This window comes from Muntiacus reevesi, chromosome 5, assembly GCF_963930625.1.
Source record: "Muntiacus reevesi chromosome 5, mMunRee1.1, whole genome shotgun sequence".
In the NCBI taxonomy this organism is placed as follows: domain Eukaryota; kingdom Metazoa; phylum Chordata; class Mammalia; order Artiodactyla; family Cervidae; genus Muntiacus; species Muntiacus reevesi.
In genome coordinates this window covers 8,703,714-8,711,963 of record NC_089253.1, presented here as the reverse complement: position 1 = coordinate 8,711,963, position 8,250 = coordinate 8,703,714, and positions in this window count along the sequence as shown.

Sequence of the window (8,250 nt, the reverse complement as noted above, 5' to 3'; positions counted from 1 at the left end):
CAAAGTTGAATGCGGAAAAAGATGTATAATAAAGGAAAATAAGGACAATATTTTTAAGTGGTCTAAATCAAAGGACTGTGGAAGGACAAAGGTCAAAACAGCAGGACCTAAGAGCTCATCTTTAGGATTCCTCCCACCTCTAAAAGTCTGTGTGTATGGATTTTTTGGTTTGTTTTGGTCTCCTTTTCACATTCATGTATTTTGTTCTTTCTTAACTTGTTAATTTTAAATTACTGTCACCATTATCCGCCATTGCCATCACACATACTGTTTAACAGCCCTGACAATTATAGAAGTTAGATATTATGGTCACCATGATCACCGTTTTAGATATAAGAACACTGAAGGCCAGAGAAGTTAAGCAACCTAGTCACACTCACACAGCTGGGAAATTACAGAATGGGGATGTGAACTCCCAGCTACTGACTCCAAAGCTCGTGCCCTCTCCACCACACAGTGCTGCTTCAGGTATGTTCAGCCACTCAGGTCCTGCAGGACAATTTGCAGGACCAGGTGCAAAGTAAAAATACAGAAGCTTTTATTCAAAAATTATTAAGAACTTTAAGACAGCAACAGTAGAGCATTAAAGCCTGAGGCCCTGAATGACTGTCCAGCTCACACAAGAATGAAGCCTGCCTCCCCTGACCGCAATTCACTTTATAGGTAGCATCTCCCATCCAGGAGCAAAAGCATCCTAGCAGTTTATAAGCCCAGCCCACAGTGGCAGAATGTTTTATAGTCACGTTTCATATGGAGGTTACCTGCACAGAGGGTTCAGCCTGGACCACTTGGGCAGGATTGGTGAGCACTCAGGGATAACTTTCCTGGAGCAGGAAAAATTCTTTATGTGGGGAATGCTACATAATCTTGGGTTGACAAGGGTTTTGACCATACCTTCATATTACCTTTAAAACCTAAGGAGAGTGACACTAATTCAACACCAATGGAACACAGCCAAAAGTCCTTAACCTCTCTCTTTAAATCGTAGACCAGACATGTAGGTGCCCTAACAAAGGACACTGGAGGAAAAGCAACAGAATCGCTGGTTTATAAGCCTCCCTCCTGAAGCACTCAAGAAGGTGTCAACTCCTACTGAGCCAACAAAGATTACGAGCATCCTTTTTGGTCAACAATTCTTCATCAGTGATATTCAATCTTTTGTGATCATACACCCACCTATGAAATCTGGACCATTTCGTTCCCCAAAGACACATGTGTACATAATATATTTTGCGTGCAATTATAGACTTCCTGCATTAACCTCTGAGTTTTAAAAACCTTTAGATCACAGCTCCTCCAGTTATAGAAACCCACAAGTTTGCACCCAGACAAAAACTTAGAGATCATTTACATGAAACCATCATATTCCTCAGGGGATGAAGTTTGAGGTCATTTGAGCTAATAAGTGGTTCTATACACTTTCAAAGACCTACTCTCTTGATTGTCAACTCTACCTTTGAACTGGCTGCACGTTCCCCGTCCTCTCCTATCAAAACACTGCAGCCCAGGGGAACAGTCTAAGCCTACAGACGCTGATGTCAGGATGTCAGTGAACATTTCCTGGGCACCTGGACAAGCCAGGGAGTTAGGCGCCGGGACAGTCCTTGTCCTTGAGACTACCACAGGTGTCTAGGGGAGACGCGTGTGCAAACAATAGAATGTGAGATAACGTGCAATTATAGGTGTTTGAAAGGTGATACACAGGGGACACAAGGTCGGCCAGGAGGGATCATTCAAGGCTCCCGGGAGAGAGAACGCTTACACGGGGTCCTGAGGAGTGAGCCCAGAGCCTTGGAGGGACAGGGTCTCCTGGCTGAGGGGACCTGCATGTGCAAAGGCAGAGAACAGTGAGACACACAGGGAGTTGGAATCGGTTAGAACGTACATTGAGTCTGAGGAGGAGGCGGGCCGTGGGGCTGGAGGAAAGAGGAAGGGGCCCGACTCTGGAGGCCTTGGATGGACCTGCGGAAGAATGTCAGCCTGGGTAATGGATGAGGGAGCCTCTTCCTGGGGAGGGCGCGAGGAGGCTAGATATCCATCTGTCCCAGGCAGCCTTCTGCTGGACGGCAGTGCAAGGAACGTGGGGATGAAAAGCCTTTCTCAGATTCTTATCACCACTTCCTCTAAAAATTAGCTGCTGCTCAAACACACTGGAGAACATTAAGAAAGGCCCTGTAAACCCTTCATAAATTACAGGGGCAAGCGGCCTTCCCCGGAGGTCCAGCGGTTAAGACACTGCTCTTCCAAGGCAAGGGGTCTGGGGTTCAATCCCTGGTTGGGAAACTAAGATTCCACATGCTATGTGGTGTGGCCAAAAATGAAAACAAAAAAGACAGGGACAGTCAGCCTAAAACATATCTCTAAAGCGTCCATGAGATTTACTCAACAGAAAAATACCATTCTTCTCCACAACCAGATGAGCAAATCGAACTTCTTACAGATACAGAGAGACTGCCTTCATTTAAAAAAAAAAAAAAAGAAAATTGAAGAGAACCTGATCCTGACTTGACATATTGATGTATTTCTCTCTGTAAAGTCTCAGATTTTTCATTCATTCTTAAAGTGAACCAGTTTAGGTGGGGTTGGCTAGGCAGTGGGCTGGCTCTGAAGAAATATTAATAGAAAGAACAGAACATCACCAGAAATGTTTAAGGATTGTCATTTCCATATCATCACTTCACAGGGTTCTTAGGCAGTATGGGCATTAAGAAGTGTTTGGAATGGGTGTGTTTTCTCCCAAAGTATTAGCCGTTCAGTGTCCGACTCTTTGGGACCCCATGGGCCATAGCCCACCAGGCTCCTCTGTCCATGGGATTCTCCAGGCAAGAATATTGGAGTCCAGGGGAATCTTCCCAACCTAGGGATCGAACCAGGGTCTCCTTCATTGCAGGCAGATTCTTTACCCTCTGAACCACCAGGGAAGCCCGTTTTCTCCCAGACAAATGCATAACTAAAAAGCCCTGATCCCTGTGACACTCACCTTCAGCTCTAAAATGATCCTTCCCCCTATTCACCACTAGGGGTCATGAAAACTCTGTTTGAAAAGAAACAAAACTTCAGAATTGCTGACCTAAAGAAAACCATTCCCCCAGTGTTCAGATTTTTTAGTTTAAAAAAAAAAAAAAAAAAATTTTTAACAACAGCAAACAGAAAAAAAACATTGCGAATGTTCAGAACTTATCTCTTGAGTAGCTACATAAGGGTTATAATCCCTCAGACTATCTGCAAATAAAACGGTTCCTACGAGATCACAACAAACAGATTCTTGTTGAAATATCCACAGTAAACGTACATTGCACAGGAAATTCCATCGCATTTACACTATTTATTTAATAAAAATAATCTCCGTGATTATTTGCATTTATTTCTGAAGGAGGATGTTTTTCCTTCCTCAGAATAAGTTCAGGAAGTGGGTGAAGTGTTCAGGAAGTTAGCTAAACGCTGATGTAAATCCAAAAGGAAGGTCTGTTGTTTAAAAAAAAAAAAAAAAAAGAGAGAACCAAAAAAAAAAAAAAAAAGAGAGAGAGAGAGAGAGAAAGCTAGGAAGTGGTGGTTCTCTTTCACTGATGGAAAATGTTATACAGAATTTCTGATTTAAAAGGAAGAGGACTAGGGAAAAGGTGTGTGCCGATGACACCTTTTGCTGTGGATCTGGCTGGCAGTCCAGACTTCTTTTTGACTGATCACAGTAGCCCGCAGAGAAAACTGTCAAGAAACAAGATCTAGGTGGGAAACATGAGTGGGATTAAGTTGGTGGTATACTAAGCGAAGCCTTGCCTACGGAATCTGTGGCAGCTATTCTAGGAAGCACGTCTCCGTGGGAAACTCCGAGTCCAAAAGTGCTGGGGCGGCTGAAGACGACATGAACAGGCCAGCACGGGGCCCCCCTCCCAGGGCCGCTGGCCCTTCCGGCCCCCCGCGGATGGTGTCGCGCTGACCTGCAGACTCCGAGGGAAACCCCAGCTCCCCGGGGTGCGGCGGGCCGCAGCCCCGGTGTGAGTCCTTCGCTCATTATTTATCTGGGACTTGCAACGTGGGCAGTGTGCTTATCAGGTGTCCAGAGCAAGCAGAGCGCCCCGGGCCTCTGGAGCACAGGCGGTTTACAAAGCACAGACGCGGCTCATTGATCTGTGCCCAGGAGGACGCGGTCTGCGCCCGTTTCTCTGAACATCGCCCCCTGCTTTCCAAGTCTCCGCTGCCCCCCTCCCTGAGGCCTCCACGGTCTCTCACGCTGGTCCGTCTCCCCACACCCATCCTGGCCTTGTGTCCAGCCCAGGGCCCCGGGCAGCCGCCGCCCAGGCCCTCGCCAGCTCTCTGCGCCCGGCGAGGGGACGGCGCAGCCTCGAGGCCTTTCGTGACTCGGCCCGAGGCCACCCGCCCTCCGGCTCCCCGGATCTCGGGCTCCAGTTACGCTGAACCACCCACTGCCCGCACCGCCCCACAGGCGTCCCGCCGCCAAGCTTCTTCACACATCCCTTCCTCTCAGTCTGGGCAGACGAGGAGCCGGAGGGTGACTGCGCGCTTGTCTTCATTTCTGCAGAGCAGGCTCTCTGGGTTCGGACACCGGTGGCATGAGAGAAGCCAGAGAGGGATCCCACAGCGCGCAAGGCAGACTCGCCTGCACACACCACCTTCTGGGTGCAGGTATCCTCAGTCACGTGCGCCGGCTGACCCAACGGCTGATGCCACCTTGTGAGTTTTGATTTTTATTTTTTACATTTTTTTTTTGCAAACGTTTTTCGATGTGGACCATTTCTCAAGTCTTTATGGAATTCACTTAAATTGTGCTTCTGGTCCATGTTTTGGGGTGTCTGCGGTCCTGAGGCACATGGGATCATAGCTCCCTGGTACACTGGAAGGTGAAGTCTTCACCAGTGGACCGCCAGGAAAGCCCCCTGTTTTTTTAGTTTGAACAGAGGGTGGTTTTGATGAGCAGACCAAGTTTTAGAGGAGACACGTGCCTGGACCCTGCCTGCTTCCGCCCCCTCCCTACACATTTACCTGGTGAGGCCCAGGTGTCCTTCAGGGGATCAAATGGGATGACAATGGCTTAGAAAATGCTTTTCCCTCGCACTCAGTCCTCAGAAGCTGCAGCACCCACACTAAACAACGCCCTGGGACTCGGATTAGGGAGAAATTACATAATGAACACAGTAGGAATAGTAGCTCTGATCCCTCAGCGAATCCGGAGCCTCTACCAGATACGGAGGGCATGTGGTTGGTTGCTGTGAAATTCTGGAGGGAAAAGGTTGTGTCTTAGTTATCTTGGGGCTGGACCCTCGTTCAGCTACTCCACAAATATTTACTAAGCAACAGAGGATTTGTTTTTCCAGGTTTGGAATTTTAAGCTTGTTAATAACAGATGGATTCTTTCTCTGTTTCGTCATCTGTACTTTTGGACTCGGAGTTGGACCTTGTCTTTGCGGTTTTCTACAATCACTCCCTCTCTCTCCTCCCCAGCCAACCCCAGTATTCTGCATACAGCAGGCGCTCAGCAAATATTTGTTGGGGTTGGTGGGTGGTGGGGGGGGGTGAGAAAGAGAGAAAAAAGAGGGAAGAAAGACAACAATAAGCAACACAGTGGGTAGGTGATCAGTCTCACAGCCAAGGACTACGGGGTTTTCTGCCACTACCCCCAAGCTTTTTTCCAGAAACTTCAGCCTATGTGATGCCTCTTGTTAGCTTTGGTTTTCTTTCCCATGCTGGCCACATCTGTCACCAAAGCCCCCACCTAACAAGATAAAACACCATCTTCTACCTTACCTTCCTTAGTTTCTGCACAGATATTTCCGAAACCCTTGCTAGGCCCTGAGGACACGCAGGTGGGCATCTTTGGGGACTCAGAGTCATCATCGGGCTGCTCATTCTGGTGGAGAGAAGGATACATCAACGGACTGTTATGAGCAGTACAATCAAGGCTCCCAGAGTTGAAAGCACAGAGGCTTAAACTTACCGGCGGTAAGAAGCAATGGGAGTGGGCCTTCGCTGGTGGCCCAGTGGCTAAGACTCCACCTTCCCGATGTGGGTGGGCCCAGGTTCGACTCCTGGTCGGGGAACTAGATCCCACGTGACAACTGAGTTCTGTGCGCAGCAACATAAGACCCTGTGTGCTGCAACTAAACCTCAGCACAGCCAAATAAAACGAGTATTAAAAAGAAGAAGCCAAAGGAGGCAGGAAGTGGCAAGTTGGAAGGTCGGTCGGGGACATCTTCCCAGGAGAGGTGACCTAAGATCTCAGTGTCGAAGGAAGACTAGACACAGCCTGGTTGAAGGAGGGCAGAGTCCTTGCAGACGAAGGGAAACACCCATGGAGAGGCAAGGCAGCGGACGGAGAGCGACGGATTTAGGACAGGTTCTCCTCTGTGACTTACCAACCCTGTCTCAGTGCTTTGCACTCTACATTTAATTCCTCTCGAGTGAAATGATGCAGTCCTTTGGCACCTTGGAAAAGGTAAATAGCCAATCATTTCATCTCTTAGAGAGAAAGGCATTGACTATGTGGGTTATCCGTGAGATTCATCAGGTTCTTGGGTGACCACCAGATCCGGGGCTTATAGGAAGCTATGTGGGAAGCTGATGAAAATCAGGCAGTTGATGTGAAATGTAATAAATCTTACTTTTTATTCTTTCTCCCAGTGAGTTTGAAAAGTTGGAAGCCTTTGCCTGAGAGCAGATGAATCCTTGGGTTCTCTTCTTAAGGATGAGACAGAAGGAAAAGGTCCAAAGGAAAATTCCCAACTCTGGGAATTTTGGATGGGAATAAGGTCCCGTTTTGAAAACTTTTTGGACTAAATCTTTGCAGGTCTAATCTTTTCAAAACGTTTACCAAGATGCTCCCAGTCCTACATCCCAGCTGCATGAAGGAAAACCGAGCAGGGGGCAACGCCCTTCTCCGAGTGTGGTTTATTTCTGTTCACAGCAACTCTGAAGACAGGAGGCCAAGGCTGACCTCTTTAGTCAAGAGTCTGCCCAACTTTAAAATTATGATTGCATGTGAAAGCTAAAATGGGAAAGAGAAAAAATCAGTTCTCAGGACAGAAATGCTAAAAACCCTTCGGCCACATTCCAGCCAAGGTCCCAGCCCTACATAAGGAGCTCCCATCAGGGGCGGGTGGATGGGAGAGTGGCTAAGACTGGTTCAGGTCGGTTGAGTGTCCAGGATCCTGGGGTTTATTCTAGGGGTGTCCTGCTTACAGATAAACTTACCAGAGTGATCACTTACATAATCCTTAAACAACAGAAGCTCATGGCCCGGTCCCATTATTGAGTTGCCTGCTGAAACATTTATCCATTCTTGGTGAACTATTTGCAGTAAAGACATCAGAGGAATGGGGCTTCCCAGGGAGCTCAGTGCTGAAGAACCCACCTGCCAAGCAGGAGACCCGGGTTGGATCCCTGGGTTGGAAAGATCCCCTGGAGGAGGAAATGGCAACCCACTCCACTACTCTTGCCTGGAAAATTCCAAGGACAGAGGATCCTAGTGGGCTACAGTCCCCGGGGTCGCAAAGAGTTGGACACAACTGAAGTGACTTAACATGCAGGCATGCATCTAGTATGAGCTGATCTTGATTATAACTGCAAAGACCCTATTTCCAAAGAAATTCACATTCATAGGTAAAGAGCGTTAGGACTTCCGTGTGTCTTAGGGGCAGACACGATTCAACTCGCAACTCACTGTATCGGGTTGGCCAAAAAGTTCGTTCGGGTTTTCCCATGCCATCGTAAGGAAATCCTGGAAGAATTTTTTGGCCAACCCAATAGAATAAAAACAAAATCCTGGGCTAAGCAGGAGAGAGCCTGGCTGGCCAACAGGCTACCTACCTACAGAGGTCCCCCTCGGCAAGTCCCTCACCCTAAGTTTCAGTTCTCCTCTCTGAAGCGAGGTGGCGCCCCACCCTGCTTACCTCCAAGGTGACATGAGCGTAAAATGAAATCATGTAAATAAAAGCATTTTCTATCCAGGAAGGGTTTGTATCAGTGCAAGGGCTTATCATGAATTCACCCCAGATTGTGTTGACTTTTCCCTAACATGGTAACTATATAATGAGTAGGCAATGAAATGAGACACACAGCCTGTCTTCCAGGGAAGAGAATTTAAATTACATGCCTCCCTTCAGGTACAGTTGGACTTAAAAGAACAAGAGCAATCTGCAGTGAAGGAGAAGAGTATTGCAGATTCTTGCTCCCTGGGCTTTCTACACACAGGAAAACAGGGTGGTATTCAGGTGAAACCGAAGGGTGGAAAGAAAT